Source organism: Sinocyclocheilus grahami, unplaced genomic scaffold (assembly GCF_001515645.1).
Source record: "Sinocyclocheilus grahami isolate Dianchi unplaced genomic scaffold, SAMN03320097.WGS_v1.1 scaffold69.1, whole genome shotgun sequence".
Lineage (NCBI taxonomy): Eukaryota > Metazoa > Chordata > Actinopteri > Cypriniformes > Cyprinidae > Sinocyclocheilus > Sinocyclocheilus grahami.
In genome coordinates, this window is record NW_015505248.1 from 249,009 (window position 1) to 269,088 (window position 20,080).

General features: G+C 38.1%; 1 long non-coding RNA gene across 1 annotated transcript; it reads right to left on the reverse strand.

Moving 5' to 3' along the window:
* Nucleotides 1–3,705: 3,705 nt before the first annotated feature.
* Nucleotides 3,706–11,525, reverse strand: LOC107585361 (uncharacterized). Its single transcript, XR_001609240.1, has 3 exons — nt 11,469–11,525; nt 4,107–4,328; nt 3,706–3,786 (listed from the first exon to the last, which is right to left on the reverse strand). It is a non-coding gene; the product is annotated as an uncharacterized lncRNA (long non-coding RNA).
* Nucleotides 11,526–20,080: the final 8,555 nt, after the last annotated feature.

Sequence of the window (20,080 nt, forward strand, 5' to 3'; positions counted from 1 at the left end):
AAATACATAAAGAAATTCGAAGTCGAGCCAGGACCCAGCTTTGTCTTATTATGGAATAAACCTTGTGGAAAATATCGGTTCATCCCCAGAAGCGGCTACAAATTGGTCTTGCGCGACACGCTTGGAATTGCCGCCGCATTCCATGACCTAAAACAAAAATGACATGAACATTGACAAATTTGACAAAGAAATTTGTGCAAAAAAACAACCTCTATTTGGTCAGCCAGGCAGCAAATATGTCGGATGATATGCTTTATTAAGCAATCCATTTTTCAGCAATAGCGGTGCCATCTGCAAAGGTTAGCGTGCATCAGGCTACAGAAATTTCATCTGCCTCTCTGGGCCTCGGCAAACACTCCGGCACATTTTTCATGTACATACAATTTTGGATGCAAATAGAATACTTGATGAAAGGGATGACCTTCTGAAGTGACTCCTTGGCAGTAAGGTAGGACGGAACAGGCAGCAGGAACAGAATGAGTTACTGCCCTGGCTGATCCAGCAGCACTGTAATATATGACTACTGTTCGCTCACCCCCACCCCACTCTGCTACATCTCGTTTTGCTGTGCCTGGATAAAGAAACTTGGCAGAACTTAAAGGTGATATTCTTCCAATTTTACCTACAAGACCCATAGAAAGTTTTTATACTGTCTTTTTAAGGTCTTTTAAATTATGACACCGTAAATGAACTTACATTGTATATTATCAAATTAAAAAAATTATAAAATGCATAAAATATAGATACTAAATATAAAATGCATATATAAAAAAAACAAATATATATTCAGTTATATAAATGTAATAAAAAAATAATAAATATATACATAAATAAAATAAAATAAAAATAAATCAATACAAATGCTTTAATAATAACAATATACATATAGACTAAATGGATAGTGAATGTATACTTTGTGTATAACATTTTTAATATAAGAAACAGACTGCAGAAATAATCTCAAATGTTGTCTCTAGGTTTGTAGAAAAGATCTCAGATTTCTTCAGGTTGAAGACTTTGGTGGCTGAGCAGCATAGATATTGTATCTGTGCTGCTCAGCCACCAAAGTCTTCAACCTGAAAGTCTGATATTGCAATATCTAATTCTTTCAAAACTGAATAATCTGAGCTATGCTATCCACATTCATTTTAGCTCTATATAACTGTATATTAACAACTGGTAGTGTCTTTTTTTCCTCTAGAGAAACATCTGTGTCAAAGCTAATGCCGTACTTAAATTAACTCTGTTAAGTCTCCTGTGCCATGAAAGAGACATTAAATAAATAAAACTCTGCCATGACTAAAATATTTCCATCCATAAATTGGTTACCAAATCTAAGCACAGTTTTTTTTTGTCACCAAAGATTGTGTCACCATGTAAGCAATGTTCTAGCCACTCTGTCTTTGTTGTCGGAGGTTTAACAAATGGACAGTCAGACAGCTAGTGTTCCACTTACTCAGAGGTGTTGGTCTCATCTGTATTGTGGCTGGCAGCACAGTCATCTTCATTCTCTTTGTCCTTACTGAGGAAGGTGATCTATCAGACCACAGACATCATGGTGAATCTAGCTGGCCTCTGCCTTCTCCCATTTGAATTGAACACACAGTGTTTTAGTGCTCTGCAAGCGTTCCTCTAACCAGGACAGGATTGAGAATGAGTGAGCTGTCCTTGGCTTGTATTACTGTCCCAATATGATTGAGTTCCTTTGCTGGAATTGAAGAAAGGATGAAAATTGAGGACTTGACTTTCTAAGCCATGTGTTTCAGTAGGAATCAGTAATCTCATTTCCATCTAGGTCATTTTACACATTTTTTATATTATGAGTAGTGAAGTGTTTCATAAAAAACTTTATGGAGGATTTTAAGCTGACGTTACGAACAAGCTTTCTGAATGAATATAGTCTCATCTATTGTGAGCACGAAACCATTAGGATCTCATTTTATTACAACAGCTTCATTATTGTTTTTGTTGTTGTAATTTAAGAAGTCTTATGCATTGAGGATATTTAAAATATAGTTAAGACACAGTATTTTAATACTGATCAAGAATGTATGTTTTGTTTGTATTCCCAAACAGAGCAAGTTCTGGCAGTCTGAGTCTTGTAGGGGGATGATCACAGCGCGATAATTCGACTGACTAAGAAGTTCCTGCTTCAATGACTTTGTCCCACGGAGGGACGCGACTTCCAGACCCCTCAGACTGATTGTTTACTTGGGAGCGGAGGAAGAAGCGCATCTAGTTGTTTCCCAAGGTGAGCGTTTTATCCAAACACCTGCTGTTAAATAAGCGGGGCAGACCTCTGGCCGGCGCTCTCTGGCCAGGGGAATACACTGGCTTTGTCTCCGTGATGAAGGACTAGAGCTATTTATCCACCCACCCCATCCGCTGGATGTGTGTCACCAGCGAGGTGCTTAGGCTTGAGTGTTATATATAGACTTCCTCAGCCTCTAAATAGAAGTGAAATGGGATTGCCATTGTTTTTGTTGGGCCAAGATCGGAGGGTGAAAAATTAGAGATCCGCTCGCTGTGTATTTCATCACCTGCAAAGCCAATGAGGGAGAGCACCGTGTGCCTGGCGACTGCAAACTGCGCCCAGGTTACTGCACGCTACAGTAGCCAAGAATGTATGGTTCTGTAGATGATTAAATCAATACAATTTTGACAAGAGATGTAGGAACATGCCTCTTTATTTTACGCAGTTCCTTCCCCACCGTCAGGGGGCATTTATCACCCAACCCCGGTGCCGTCATCTAATGGAGATTGTTCTTTAGTCAGAGCTTGATCGAGAGGCGGGATTATGATGCATGTCGATAGTTTACCGAAATATTGACACAGGGACAAAGAGTACAGCCTGCAGCTGCTAGCCCATCTATTCCCAACACGCAGCGACATACACACACAGACATCGTGGAAGTATCCCCCATGGACGATTCCCATTGATGAATCGGCCCAAGCACCCGGGTGACTGGAGGCAGTCGTTAAGACCCCCGCAAACTCATTCAGCTAGCGATTAACGCTGCAAACGTCTGCCGCGTTTCTCGTCTTTATTTACCCTGGTCGTTTTCTCAGTGTGTTCTCCCTGTCCTCCCACACAACTCTCGAACACGTCCTTGGGACCTTTATCGTGGGCTTCTCACAAAGGTTTAATGATAAAAGACAGCACGTGAGGGAAAGAATGCAGAGGGATAATGAATATGAAAAAGGGGGGCAGCATTGGAAAGAGGAATGAGATGGGGGGGGGGGGCCTAATGACAGGTGTAGCAGTAAATTCTTCATTCTGCATGGGCTGATGGGAAGCGCTCGGCTGTGCGCTCGCCTGTGACTTTACAACTAATCCTGTTTGTAAGTTATTATTTATCTTCAGCAAACTTTGTCAAACTTGGGCTTTGATATTTTTTTTCTCCTCCCTCCTCCGATTTCCCTCTTGTGGCTCGCTCTCGCACATGCTCCCCACATAATTTATGACTGCCTCTGGTCCTCATGACAGATTATTAAAAGTAGAATTAGTTTTTTGTGCTGGATTTTCCCACTGGGAATTGGGAAGGCAGTCCTCTCAGAGGAAGGTCTCTTACGAGGTCTCCATTACTAATAGAAGTTTTTTCCCTTTTTTTGATGGGGGTGAGAAGACTAATGATTTGAATTTACTGTAGCAGGCGTCACGTGGTTGGAAAAGCATCAGCAGACGAGACAAGAGGTTAAGTTCTTCCCCGTAGAGAGCTTTATTGGATTGTTTAGCAGCAGAAGGATAATGTTTTTGTCAGAGAATGCCGGAGCGCGCTAGTCTGGCTACGGAGAGAAGAAAGATGAAGAGACCGAAAAAAAGACAGAGTGAGAGCCAGATATGGGGAGACAGAAAAGAGCTTCTCTCTTATGTGGGTGGTTTATAGATAGATGGATACAGAGACAAAGTGGAACCGAGAAAACATTGTTTTTTGTAATGCAACTGGACAAACTTGAAGATGTGAGTCGGAGATTTTCAAACGTGATCTGTTTCCTCTTTTGTTCTTTTATTCTTTCTTTCATGCGCTCACATGCAAAAAAAGAAGAAAAGAAATGCAGGCTAGATGGGCACACATGCACACACACAAAGTGCTATTTCCATTCACCTGATGGCCGTTTGGAGCTTGTTCTCCCAGCATGCTACTGCAGCATGGGAACCAGAGGGGAGTCACAGCACAGCTGAGAGCCTCGGCTTAATCTTATGCATCATTAAGCACTCAGCGGCAAGCCAGCGCTGTTCATATACATCATCCACGCTTAATAAACATAATGATGACATAAGATGTAATTCTAGATGAATTTTCATTTTATAGGGAAATGGAGAATTCCTGTAGAAAGGAAAAGAAAGAAAAAAGTAAATGATCAGGGAAGTACAAAATAAATGATGTTTTTTTCAGCAAGATGAATAGCGGTGTTTGGGGCTTTAGAGCAGGAGAGGAGAGAGAGTGTGATGCGGGAAGGGGATGAAGGGGCAGTGGAGGTGACTGGGAAAGGTGGGGTGGGGGTGCACCGGCCATTTGTACGTTTTAATCGCGGGAGTCTGATAGACAGGCTGAGGGAGTCGGAGTGGGACTCATCCATCATGAGCACTGAAAATCAGTAGTATGAGAGGTAGAGTTTCAGCTCGGGTTGCCTTACAGGGAAGGAAATAGGATTCTGATGGAAGTGTGAGGGGAGAGTGGCCCTAGACACTTGCCGGGGCGACCGGGGTCACTGAAAGGCAGAGGAGACCTGAGATTACCGCATCTGCTCAGAAAGCCACCCAGTCTGGACCCCTCTCTTGTAGCACGGCCCATGGCACAGCGATGAGCAGCACCCATGAATTAATGCAAAGAGGAGGGAGAAGAATCGCTCTTTGAAATTAGTGAGCACTTTGAATTCCGACGGAGTGGGCCGGGCAAACTACTTCCCCTCTATCAGTGACTCTTGACATGGGTAGATAACGGCGCAGAACGAGCATCTACAAATCAAAGCGTAATTACGACTGCTGGCTTCCCACAAACGCTTTAGTCAAGATGGCCACTCGGAGCTGTGCGCTGTTTGTACAGCTGTGAGCCCAAGCTTCAGATGCGGCTGAGAAGGAACGCCAGCAAGTGCACAGTTGCATGTCTGCCAAAAGGCTGAGGAAGTGCAATGCTCTGCTTCTGTCTAATGACTAACTAGAGCAGATCAGCCCCAGTGCAACCTCCCTAATGCAGTACTGTGAAACATACAGTAGCAAAATTAGTTTGCCTGTTTTTCTTTGGCAATCAAGTTGTCTTTTATCTAATATTCATTCTTTATTCATTCATTTGAGGCACACTGACAAATCTTAAAATATGAAAGCATATAGCATAAATCATGTATATATAATATATAAACATTTATATAAGCATTTGAAAGGATTTAAATTTTAAAATGTACATTATATAACAATAGAATATATATATATATATATATATATATATATATATATAGAGAGAGAGAGAGATAGAGAGAATAGACAGACAGATAGATAGATAGATAGATAGATAGATAGATAGATAGATAGATAGATAGATAGATAGATAGATAGATAGATAGATAGATAGATAGATAGATAGATAGATAGATAGATAGATAGATAGAAAGATAGATAGATAGATAAATTAGTAAATACATTACTAAAGTAAATACATTTCTAAATGTATAATAGATAAAAGTTTTCTGTTTCAAATAAATGCTGCCCTTTTGAATTTTTATTGACCAAAGAATTCTGAAAAAAAAGTAGCATGGTTTCCCCAAAAAATATTTAGCAGCTCAACTGTTTTCAACACTGCTAATAAAAGGGCACCAAATCAGCATATTAGAATGATTTTTGAAGTATCATGCGACATTGATGACTGGAGTAATAGCTACTAAAAATCAGCTTTGTCATTTACATTTAAAACATATTAAAATAGAAAACAGTTATAATAAATTGTAATAATGTTTGACAAAATTACTTTCTTCACTGTATTGTATAAAAAGTCGTAATTATAAATAAATTACTAAAAGGTAATTAAATTATAATTATTGTGTGTGTGTGTGTGTGTGTGTATGTATATATATATATATATATTCTAAAACCTTTTTAATGGACTTTTTGATTTTATAATTATTTTAAAATAATTTGTATAAAAAAGATTATAGAAATTGTGGCGCAATTGAGAGTTGAGAAAATATACACCGTTTAGCACTCCTCTGTAGTGCCAGGACATGTCCCAGTAAACTTGCTGCCAATGTTCAATTGGATCTTTTCCCAGAATGCAAGTCCTTGTTAATGTGGGCATACAGAGTTCTCAGAATGTATGATTTATGTAAATCATGAATTCATTCAAGTGTAAAAAACAAAAGAAGTGAATGAACAAATAGCAATGTAATAGGCTGGCTAACATCTTCCCCTAAACCACTCAAACAGTTACACTGCAATTCATTTGATTTAGAGCATTTATTTAAAAATGATGGTATCAGAATTATGCTGAACTGTGTTTAAGAATGTAAGTGAATCTTTCATGTTTCCGAGGTGATGTCATTATGTGAAGCACCTGTTATGGAACTTCTCGACAGAATCTAGTAATCATCCATTGACCTCTATGCTGTGCTGTGTAACTCAGTGCTAATGGCTAAGCTTTTGATATAATCTTGCTCTCATGAAGTATAGAGCTGTTCCTGGCACCACTGGCATACTGCATCTTGTTTCTCCAACTATTAAAAGTGTCAGCGGTTGTCTTCTATTGCTTTTATATGCTATTATTAACGACACAATGCTAACCGCCCAGCGTGTACATCTAATTAAAACCTCCAACAGTTATAGCAAGGAATTAATCCAAAAGATATGATATAATCATAGCAAATAATGTGTTTTTTTCCCACTGCCTTTGGAGGTTGGGTTGTAATGGGCTATCTGTATTCACACTGTGGGTTGTGATCTCACTCAATGATTGTTATAGAGCGCTGTAAAAGTTGCGGGTTCCTGCAGCAGCTTTTATTACTACCAGCTCTCTTATTTCAAAGCCTCTTTTAATTTATTACAGATTGTTTATTTGGGATTAAGGTTAATTACTGAAACCTCCTACAACTAAACTTTGTAACTGTAGTCCACACCTGTCTACCAAATAATGAGCATAGCGCTAGCAATGCCAAGGTCATGGGTTTACTTCTTATGGAATACATGAACTGATAAAACGTAGAACTTGAATGCAATGTAGTCTCTTTGGAAAACAACAGGCCTCATAAGATCACAAGAAAATTTGAGAGCCATGTATATATTTTCAGACCACTGTGATTTAGATGACAGTCTGTGGGGTGGTATAAATGTATCTTTCGGCCGTAATGCATTTTTGTCTGGTTGGCCGGGGTCTCCACAGTTCCCCCCCTCTTTCATTCCTGCCCTTTGACACAGTCACCTCCCAAAACCCAAGCCTGCATTCAAGCCCCCTGTCTTAACCTGAAGAAATATGTGTGCAGATAATTAGCTCTTATAGGTACACTTTCCATTTCTTCACTTCACTAAGCACATCATCTTCCTTCCCTCTTTATTGTTTGCTTTGCTTTGTCAGATCGATGTCTTGCTACTGCGTAAGTAGCAGTCATATCTAAAGCAACATAAATCACAACAAGGTTCCCTGTCGCACCAGTCAACGCGGTAGGGAGTGTCTTTTTTCCGCGCGGATCTCGGATCCGGGTTTGACTGCGCTCGGTGTCTGTCTGTGTGGCGCTGTGCTCACTGGTCTTTTGCCATGTAAAATGGAATGTGATTACACAGTGCTTCGCTTTGGCTTTCAGAGGTTGTCAGAACATCAGGCATTTGTGTCAGATCCCTCTCCGCCCATCCCATAATATCCTGCCTTTGATCTGTTAAGGGGGAACTTATCAGATTATCCCCTATCAGGTGCCTTGGTGGGGAGTGGGTGGGCAGCATTTCTCCTGCCATTACTGCCAGCCCTGTGATCATGCCCCGCTAATGAATGCGCAAATGCAAATAGCCCTTCCCTGTAAAAGTTGACATTGTCTCCTGTGATAAATTTTCTGCTGAGGTAAGAGACAATTTAGAGTGGAATTACAAGCAGGCTCTTTGTCACTCTTCGGGTCCATTTACATCCGTAATTAGCTGTAATACCACTGCACCCATTAGAGAGAGAGAGAGAGAGAGTCACCACTGAAACAGATAAGCAGTAAAAAGGGGCGAGAGAGAGGAAAAGAGAAGCGCCAGATCTCTTGATGCTTTGCACAGCGCCGTCAGCTGGTGATTTATATGCACCCCTATGCATTTGTCGCCACGCCAATGGGTGTAAACATTGATTAGGAGCAGGAAATGAGGCACACACTTTGTCCTCTGTGTCAGGGTCTTTGGGTTGAGGAAGAGGAAGGCTCATGGTCTTAATGTGTACAGTCCTCAACACCTGAGTACATTTTAGAGGGTCGCGTTAGATACGCCTCTCAAGCATTACCCAAACAAACACATGACATTGTGCCACAGCGCTGCTTGAGTGACAAGCTCAGACTTGTCACTGAGTATCTTTCAGACCTGTGACACTCACAAACACGGAAGTCATAGTGCATGCTTTTCCCCACAAAAGAAATGTGGATTGACGGAAAGCTTTGAGATGCACCAATGATTGCTTAGTTTTGTTCTACTGGTATGTTTTTGAACACATCTACGAGTGTCGTCAAATTAATGCAGGACCCCAGTGCATTTACCGTGTATTTTCCCCTGCAGTGCACAAGGGGCCAAATAATCCACAAAAAGATCAAGGTGCACGTCTCCTTCTCTACTTCTTCACCCCTATCTAATGAAAGTGTTTCCTGCATTGTGATTGTATGACATTTATCTTAGCCAATCTCCCCAAATCCTGTCATTACAAAGCTTAACTTTTTCCTGAACCTCCTCTCATAATCCATTAGTAACAATAAAATGTTTTTCTTAGTGAATTTAGCAAACCGAAATGATGGGGAAGCTGCTTTGAAACTGTAGCTTGCCAAGTTACAAACAATCATAATGTACTACAAACTACAACTACTCTAGTTTTTATTTATTTATTATTATTATTTTTTAAGTAATTAGCTACAGACTACAAACAAAAAACTATCTTTAAGTTATTAAGGGGGTCAAAAGGGGGGCAGGCACAAAATCAGTAAGCAGTTTTGAATTAAGTAGATTATCTAGGTTAAAGTGATAGCAGCACGTGATCCACATAATAATAATAATAATAATAAATAACTTGCATAACAATAATAATAATAATAATAATAACTTGCATTATAAAGTTGCATAACCGTGAAAATGCAGTACATCGATTTGCACAGGTAGTCGAAAAGAGAAATATGATTTAATTGTTCATGTACATCAGGGATGGGCAACTTTGATAGTGACGAGGGCCAGCATTTTTTCTCCTTTATACCAAGGGGCCAGATTACTAATCCACGTCCACACACCTTTTACACCGTTTTACTCAATTTCCTTTTTATTGAAGGAAATTAAAGTATAACTAATGTCATTTGTTTTTAAAGATTTCATTAAGTATAAAACTTGTGCAGTTATGCTAATTCAGAAGGAAAACTTTGTTGTCAGTGGACAGAAATATTACCCCGACAAGCCAGTGTAAACATTTCAATTGCATTGTCTGTAAATTTGCAACAAACAAATATACAGAGGTCCTTTTTTTATTAGTAGCCTACAGAACATTCTCAAAACAACCTAAAAGGACAGTTAAAAAGGGCTTAATTTAAAAAAAAGTTATTCTAAATGGCCGTATATGGGCCGCCAGTTGCCCATCCCTGATGTACATGAATCGCATAGAATGAATGAATCCAAACGAATAAATCCCTGCATTCGAGAGAGAACCGTTCAGCATGAACCGATTCAATAGAATGATTCTGATATTTTGGATGAAGCGAAATGAATCAGAAATTCCAGTGCTTCATTCTATGAATTTGACTTTCTGAGAAATAGAGGGCCGTTGAGGTAAACGCGCTTGATTATTTCCTCATCTCAGACATGAGCTCAACAGCCTCTTTTATATCGTACCATGGCGCGATGGTTTTCATTAGGAAACCCAGGCAAGTTGGCATAGCCTAGTTATGTTTCTTTTTCTACGGGGAGCAACAACGTTACAATGTATGGTAACGCAAGAGTTTCCAATTGCTTGAAGTAAACATTGGCGCGAACACGCGCTATGGTTGATGATAATAAATGAAAATTTTCCTGAAGTAGGTACAATGAACATTCATGGACATTATATGAGTCGTAGCCAGTGGTGGAAAGAGTACTGAAAAAATATACTCAAGTAAAAGTACCATTGCCTTCCAAAAAAATGTAGTGTGAGTAGAGTAAAAGTACTTGTCCAAAAAACTACTTGAGTATGAGTAAAAGAGTAGCCTATTTAAAAGTACTCATGAGTATTGAGTAGTGAGTACTGAGCTTTGGATTCTACCCCCTCATAATAACACGCTGTACACCGCCATTTATACATTTTAAAAACGTACATTCTGTAATTCATATTATCTTATTTGTCATAAAGAATGAAGGGTATCTATAATCCAGCAGTTTTAACTTTTTGACTGCCAACTCTTTAAAATACATCAAAACATCACGGAAACAGAATTCAAGTGTTGAAATTGTTTATGCGCGAGTGCACTTGCTAAGTGAAGGCAGATTGTATACAATGGATAACAAAAAAAAAAATAATTCACAGCGCGCATCACACGCTCAAACTCATCAAAAGTCAACAAGTTTCACAAGCAACAGCGACTTATCCAAGTGACTGCTGCAGAACGCACGCGAGAGAGAGACGAGGCAGCGCAGATCGCGCGTCTCATAAGTCGGTGGGAATTTACCGAACGTGGCACTTGCGGGAGTTAACACTGTATGCACTACCCGCAACCTCACACCAAATTTCAGGCCATGTAGATAGGCAAGCATATATACAAATCATTTAGTAAGCAGAAATCCGAAATTTACCTTAACATATCAAGTTAGAGGAAGATGTGACTGAATTGATGCTTGAAGAATGCACTTCCAGCAGCCATGATAAACAGTTGGCGGTTAAAGTTTTCGATGCACAAATTGATTTGACGAAAGTCACGAGACCTATTACTTATCTCTCTATCCAATCACGTTGATGGATACAAAATAGAATTAAAATAAGCATGTAAGGACCACAAACGGAGAAAAAATATCGGAGTAAAAGTACCGATACAGCACTTAAAATGTACTCAAGTAAAATTACAAAATTTTTAAACTACTTAAACAAGTACAATTACTGATAAAAACTACTTAATTACTGTAACGTGAGTATTTGTAATTCGTTACTTCACACCCGTAGCTATATTGATATGGAATATAAGTTTATATGTTTGGTAAGTGTATATAGTTAAGTGCACTGACATCGCTGATGAAAAAAAGTGTCCCAATTTACCCGAATTCACACTATATGTTGATACTCGTTTTGGATATACATAGTCTTTACCTCCAAACCAGGGCGTGTTCGTTCACAAGCTGCAAGCGCGATAGAACTGCTTCTTTGCTGACATATGAACAATAGAAGACATTTGCGAGTATCAGCGCTATTATTTCGGTTTGAGAAACCGATTCAGACGATTCAGTGCGCGAGTGAACTGTCCGAATGAATCAAACTGAATCGCACATTATTACTTTTTTGTTTTGTTTGTTTGTTTTTGCAAACCCTTATTAGTGATTCATGCGCGAATCACTAGTTCTGGTTTTAAACAGTTGACAGAAACACGCTTTACATGATTGCTTGTCAGTTCAGTACAATGTAATAATCTCCACCATCAGACAGGGATTTTTCAGTAGGCCTAATATGCCTATTTCTCTGTAAAAGGGTCTAGCGAAGTAGCTTGTTAAAGGAACTTGTTAAATGGACGAGCTACACCATGCTACTTAAAAACAGATGAATTTAATTCACAATATACTGAAAGTGTTTAGTTAGTAGTTTGGTTACTGCCCAACACTGGTAAACAGCAACAACTTTTTTTCTCTTTCTCATCCCATTAATGATCTGTTAAACAATACCCTATCATTGACCGTTTATTTGACCTCCAGTTGAGAGCTGTACCTGAGTGCTTTTGTAATGCCATCTTTCAGTGAGCTCTAAATGAGGCTCATTGTGATGTCTAATTGTATAGCAGACATTTAACACATCAAATATAATTTGCTTGGATTCATTAACTATAATGAAGGAATCCACACTCCTAGATTCACCATTTAAAGCATCATGTATGCCCAACTCTGCTTTTTGATGCTGGCAATTCCTTTCTCTTTTTTTTCTCCCTCCAGTGCTGTTTCAATCCCTATGTACCTTCTGGTCTGTTACCCTGGTGCTGTAAAACATAAATGCCTGAATTGTGCATTAGGGCACCATGATTACATCCATCAATCATGTCAGAGAATTTGGAAATGATGGTTTAATGTACCTTTTTAACTACATGTAACTTTGTTGCTGCCTCTATACATATTTTGTGCCATCGATATGAAATGCACAAGAAAGAAGGGTGGAAAAGAGAGCAAAAACCCATTGTGTTTTTCCCTGTCATTAAGCTGTGCCTGGGAGATGATGTGGAAGCCGTATGTGGTCCAGGGGAAGTATTTATGGCCCTGCTTGAATCTGGTTGGGCTTCGCTGATAGCTGAGATAATGGGAGCGAATGGGATGCAGCGAGCTGTTCTAATGGCACCAACAAGACATGGGAACAGCCAGGATAAATAAATGTTAGCCATTTTCTCTACTCCACCACACCATTTGCATGTTCCATCATTAAAGCTGCTTAAATAGTTCCGATAATAGAATAATAATAAAAGTACCAGTTGCATTTAAAGAGTGGAAAACAGGTCTTTAAATTTTCTTAATGCATTTGATGCAAAGGCTCATGTTTCAGTTGAATAGTGCAGTTGTGTTCGGTTGAAGATAGCGGGAGCTTTCATTTTAATTTGTTTTAATTCTGACACTTATGCTCCAGTGGCTTTTCTGAGGCCCAAAAGTTGTAAAGGTATTACAGAAAAAAATCAATCACCTGCTGTCCAGGTGAGTTCAGTTTTAGGATGAGTCGTTTAAATTAGGACATCAGTCAGACTTGTTGTGTTATTTTGTTCTAGTTACGAAAGGAGATGCTTTGTCAATTTGCCAGGATTTTGTATTTTTAATATAGCCGGAAGATGTATTTTTAAAATCTGTTTAAGTACACAATAGCTCATGACATTAATCATTCTCTCTTAAGCTCTTACGGTAAGAAAAAAAAAAGAAGCAAGTTTTTCCCAAAATCTTCTGCGTTGTCTTAATGAACAGGTGTCTACATAACACAGCCCACCTCACAGATGGCTATATAATTAGCATCCATTATGGCAGCCTCTCCAAGGCCAAGATCTGTGTGGCCAAGAAGACTTGCTAACCTTCTCACCTTCAAGCAGACCCTTCCCTGTGGGAGGCTGACACTTCTTTTTTCTAAGCTCGGACAAGATTGGGGGCCCGTTCATAAGGTGTCATTTTGATGCTTGAGCATTACTGAGACATGAATTTAAATTCCAAGGAGGTGAAGGTCTCCTTGGAAGATTTTGAATATCGCAAATTGCCCAAAAAGGTGAATTAACAAAATATATTGTACTTAAATTGCATATTTTGTTAAATTTTTTTCATGATGCTCCAGCCAGTTAGCTGCCATTGAACACATTATAATCTTCATAATAAGATTTAAATATTTAAATGGCATTTTAATTAATTATATTTAATATTTATAAAATAAATAGTATTCTTTAGCCCATTTATACCGGAACAGTGCATTCATGCGAGGCTTCGCCGTATCTCCCAGAGCTTAAAACAATACAGTTTACTCCTGTAGTCACGGTTGTGGCAGTAGCGGTCAGGTCATTCCACGAGCATGTCAGCTTTCATGCCTGACTGGTTCTGTTGTGGGGCGAGGGGGGTGGGCCAGAGTGCAGGGAGCACGAGTAGGCCTGTAATTTTCTCCACTTAGAAATGAATTCCATCTAATCTCATTTCACCATGTCAAACGGCACTGTGACATGCTGTTTTCCTCAGTAACATTTGGTTATGCTGCAGCAGTCGACTGCCCTCCTGATGCAGCCTGACACCCTCTGGTTATTAAAAACTGTTTGCACTTTGCGATATTGTATGATGTGGGTTAAATGCTGAGCAATAGAGAGACTAAATAAACCCTCTCTGTTTTTTAGTTTCATCAGCTGATATCTTGTGCCGGTAGCTTGTCTCTGCTTTGAGGTTAGGTTGCCTGTCACTGTGAAATATAGTTAATGGCTAATCCATCTTGTATTTCAGGTGTTGTGACCCTCTTGACGCTTTACCTTCTTTTTTTTTTACCTCATCATCAAAATATATTTATTACAGTTTCTCTCTATTATAGTATCATTATAGTAGCTGCAAAAATATTCATTTAGAAACACATCTCTACTTCAATATATATTTTAAATGATTTGAAAAAGGCTTTAAAAGGCTGTTTTCATTCTATTCATTTCAGTAGTTGTGTGTTTTGTTTTTGTTTTCATGTGTGAAACTGTAATGGTTTATTTATTTATTTACTTATTTATTTATTGTTCTGTCTTGATGAGGACTCCCTGGAAGAAGAGATTTGTATCTCAATGGGACTTTCCTGGTTAAATAAAGGATAAATAAAGTAAATACATAAAAATAGTATTTTCTCTATTCTATGAATTTTGGTAGGGTATCATTACTTTTTCAAAAATCACCAATAGTTTGTTCTTACACCTTCATATGAGTAGTGCAAATGTAAATGATAATTCATTTTATGTATTGAATCATTTAGACAGTACTAATTGTTGGTATTATTTTTTTTCTCCATTTATTTTTCTCTTGTTTTTTTTTTTTTACCTGTTCCTAATTATTAATTGTTATGGTGTATATTGTACATACATATTTTATTATAATAAGAAGAAAAGGCTTTTCTTTGTGCAGTGTACGTTTAGACAAACAAATATTATAAATTTAGCAGCAAATACTAAATGCATAATCTCTCTCAGTCTGTCTTCCATAGTGAGTGCAGACACACACAGAAGCTTTCCCCTCACCTCACAATAAAGAAGTGCGCATTTAGGAGATGGAGTTGCAGACTCTTGAGTTATTTGTAGGGGTAATGTATTATTCTGTTCAAGTAATGATCAGGTAGTGTTAGATGAATGCGAGGTGTTCAGCTCCATTACTGGCTGCACATCAGTGAGGCATTATTACATTATCGCTGCTCCTTAGCAGGAGATTGGCTGTGTGACCAGGTTCTGAATACACTCATAGTGCTCGGGATGGCATAAATTGCAGATTGGCTCATTGCTTTCAATAATAAAAAGTAAGAATTGCTAGGAAAAAGAACATGGACTCAGGCTGTTCCTCAGCTGTTTGTCAACTGAAGATGTTGGTGCATTAGAAGGAGGGATGTTAAACAGTTGCAGGGATTTTCAGATAGATCAAGAGATCTGCCATTGGGCATTCACACTATTCTGAAAGGAAACACAAATCTTCATTTTTTTTCATTTGGTGTTGAAACGAAAGGGCATTATGAGCAGTATAAGAAGCCAGTTTGATATATTATGATATATCCATAATATACTGTATATTACATAGAAAATTTATATTTCAGATTTTTTCAAAACATTTGGATTGCTTGCTGATTGCTTTTATTTACTTATTAGTCTGGCACCCTAGACTCTTGATGATCCTTAGGAGGGAAGGAAATCATTAAAACAAATTAGACTGTAAACATTCTAAGGAGCATTTGTCTTGGGGATCAATATGTTCTGCTGTTCTTTCCTGGAGTCTATAGTGTTTTCAAACCATCATGAGGGAGATTATGAAAAGAGTCCTTTTTTGGCTTACAGATGGACCAATAATTATTGACAGCTTGGAAACTAATGACTGAACCCCCTTTTAACCTCATGCCCAACTGTATTAGATAAACTTTAATTTTTTCTTGAAAATGCCAAAAGCATTAATTATATTTTCAGATAAAATACTGATATGATTCTAAATTCTTTTATTTGGTTTAGTTGCATTGTGATTGGCAATCTAATATAATCCAATAATCATCTGTCTTATGTAATTGTTTTTAATAATAATAATAATAATAATTATTATTATTATTATTTTACTAAATTTATATTTTCAGTTTTTAATAGTAGATATATTGTACTTCACATTTTTTTCTGATCAGTATTATATTATTCATTATACATGTAGTGTATAATAATAATAATAATAATAATTGTTATATTATTAAATTGGCTTGTTTAACTCATTTCAATCTTTAATATTTTTTTCTGCTTAAAATGATTACATTGCCAGCATTAGCAACACAATCAAGATTTGCTCTGTTCTTTCTCCACTCCATCCATATCATGACAACGCTGTGCAAAGCAGGTGACTCTAAGCTGCAAATTGAAGAAAAGCGTCCCATTAAATCAGACAATATCACATGTATTCATTTCCTCCTCTTTGTACCTTTTAAGCTTATTTTCGCCGAGGATGAAAAGGAGAGAAGTGTCTTCTCTAGATAGGATTTAAGATAGGATTTAAAGCCCAATGTAACCAAAGCTCTATTGTCATTTACACTGGGCCCCTAACCTCTTCCCCAGTTATACGGTTGAGGCCTATGAATTTGTGACCCCCCCAGATAATAAGTCTTAATGGCAACAAAATGACTCCTCTGTTTCATTCTGTTGTTATGTTAAAAACAGCTAACCCAAAATGACCACTCTCTGCATATCAGGCTGGGTTGTTTGCCTTGCTTTTGGTGGGCTGCAAGTTGGAGTTCCTTCTGTTCCCCATATGGCAGCATTGTCTTGGTAATGTGCTACAATGCACCCCCCTTGGAGCGTGCTGCAGGCCCTGCTGCTAGAGGATAAACTATTGGTTTCACTTTTTCTCTCGGAGCCCCTGGAGGCAAGACTATGGCCTGGGGGACATGCTGCTCTCTGAGCTGGGGGGCTTTCAGCGCGTGGCGCCCTGCCACCCCCACTGCCACTGCCTGAGAGGGCCCTTAGCCAACAGAAAAAAAGCAGAAAGAAGGCCTGAAAGGAAGGATGCGTAGCTCTTGGGGGCTCTGAAAGGGAAAGCCAAACTTATTGTGCCCTGTATGGCGGGAATACAGCATACGGCCTTTTATCAGACTGGATGTACATGTAACTCTTTGCGTTTTGTAATCATGCCAATCATATTTTTTTCCAAAAGTACTTTCAGTGATTTTGAGTCTGACTACTTGTGCTTCATAATTTTTCATTTGCTAATTTTTCAATTGGCCTTTTTTCCCTAATTTTTAGAGGTTTTATTAGAAATGCATGTTTAATCCTGGTTTTCCTTTAAAAAGTGAAGCCCAAATGACTAATGGGACTCACTAAAATAATTAGAAAATAATTTTAAGAAGACCATAATGTTATGTAAATGCACAATCATAAAAAATGTGCTGCATTTGCAAATATGCATATGAGTTCATCGTGCCTGTTTTAATTAACCACGTTGTCCTGTCTGAGAGATATGATTTATAATCTATCATTAGCAGTTGATGCTCTCTCCTTTTTTTTCAGTTTGTTGAAGTTGTCTTGTAGTGTCCGCCAGTTTGATCTGTTTGCTTGGCTGCCATATAGTTCATTGTTAATGGAAAAATTAATTGCCAGGCGACATTAAGAGTGTCAGCTCAGAAAATGTACAAGTCAGTTTGATAATGTAAACTAAGCAGTGGGATGATGCAGTAACCCAACCTTTCATGTTCTCTCCCACATCAAAATGATCAGAAGTAATTAAAAAAAGTTAAGCCTAATGCGTTATGATGTTATTTAAGATGCAAACCTGATAAAATAGAAGGTCAAAAGCTATTGTCATGCATTTACATATTAAGCTGTGCTATCATTTTGAGACTAACTTATACTGACAGTGAAGTTATTTTAATACGCAAATCATATTATTGTTAAACATTGCTGCATTACTTTGTGCCATGCAATACATTGTTTCGCTTAATCTGTAAATTATTCTGACGCATTGATTCCATCAATTTATTTGGATATTATAGTATTTGGAAATTATACCAGTTGTTTACAATTTTGCATGTGTCCAGTTTCAAATAAATAAATGGAGCTTTTCCATCAGACGGTCATTCCGAATACTCAGTACTCAGAATAATTCCGAAATTTCAATTAGTAAAATTTTTTTGAAAAAATCTGGCAAACCTATTGCCTTAGAAAAGTCTAGTTAAGGTTACTTAGTATATTCAGTCTTTCATAAATTGGTTTTTGAGTTAACCTTAATATATTGAGCAATCTTAACTAGATTTAAAAGTTTGCAAAAAAATTTCAAGGAACATTAACATATTGAAATTTACAGACATATTAAAGCGTCTTTGGTGTTTCCATGTTTTCTACAAAACAAAACCGGAAATCGAGGGGTTATGACGTCATTGGCAGGCGACACAATGACACTATGGACACGCTTCGTGTCACTAGTTAAAATTGCTTATTTCTCTGGATTTAAACATTCTTCGAAACATTTGGGATAATGTAAGTAGACAAGTCAGCAAAATATATAACAGTTCTAGTGGTTTTTGTATATCTTACATATTGTAAGCCTCTTTTATTTATTTTTGTGCTGTCCTTGCTCCCTCCGGGATTGTTTCTGTACACACATTTGTGAATCTGAATTGATGAAAAAGTAACAAAGCCGCTCTGTTGTGGCAGGATGAAAGGCCTGTGAGAACACTGGGGTTATCTGCTCAATAAATGTGATGCTTCCTCGTACTACTACTCTTTGTCACTGACAAAGAGCAAACAGCTGGTAGATGAAATGCTACATTGCAGCACAGGACAACAGACATTTTCAGCTTGGCTGACCAGACACTAGCCTTTGAGCTGGCTCTGGGAAGGCTGTTTGTTTGACCCAAAGGAGTGGAAGTGACAGAGAAAAGCCTGCAGCACTCTTCTCTTCTATGACTAAGATGGCAAATTGTTTTCCAGTTCCCTGTGTGAGGTGCTGTGTTTTTGCTAGCTCTCTCATGACCACTTTGCACCTGCTGTGTCTACAGGGTGTACTTCAACAAAGGGAGCACTTGTTGACTGAATTCTGCTTGCACCACCTTTTAACATTTATATGTCAAACACTGATTCAACGAGCTCTTCATTAAATGTGTGTGACAGTGAACACCTTTTTGTAGGGCTTTCATTGTTACCAGTCTTCATGAGACGTGTAATTTGTCACAATATTTGTATCGATTCATTTTTAAATGATCGATATGAACAGTCTTTCCCAGGTACCTCAAGTGTGCACCAGTGTCTGTTGGTATAACTACAGCAATCCGCTGGCATTGATTTATGATACAGGGCACTCACAAATTGACTTATATGCAAGAGATGTAAATGGGGAAGGCTGTTTGATGGAGACACTCATTTCCTTCTATAAATGTTTTAAATTAACTCAACCCTTGTGGCAGAACAGCACAAGATTTTCTTTTCCCCCCACTCTCCCTTTTTTATTTGCAAGATTATCCTCATTATCAGGCAATTTGTTTCATAAATGGAAACATTTCCCTTTGATAAAGTTAGGACGAGGGAGTTTGATTAAGAGGATTCATTTCTGAAAGTAAACCTATGAAATTAGCCAAGGAACGAGCCATGTTAACAATGATGCAGAGCAAAGATGTTTATAATCAGAGCTTTTTGACAGCACATAGATCACAGTAAAGGTGGAAATAAAGCAAGATACAGAAGAATCACAGTCCCACAAAACAATACAATAGTATTCATTTATCAAGTTTGTGGAGCTTTTCCATTAGACCATTACCGGTATAAATAGTAAAGATGCATGTGATTAGAGATTCAGGACTCTTATTGGCTTTTTGTATTGCAGTGCGTAGGATAAAAAATTATTTCAAAAAAATATTTAGCCACCCAGCAAATCCTCACACAAAAGAAAAGGTATAATTCTGCAAATCTTAGGCTCCTGCTTTCTAATGGCATGGTATTAAAATCCTACTAATTAAATGGAGGAAATATACAATATGAAGTCATACATGACACAGCCAGAGAGACTTGACTGCTGTTG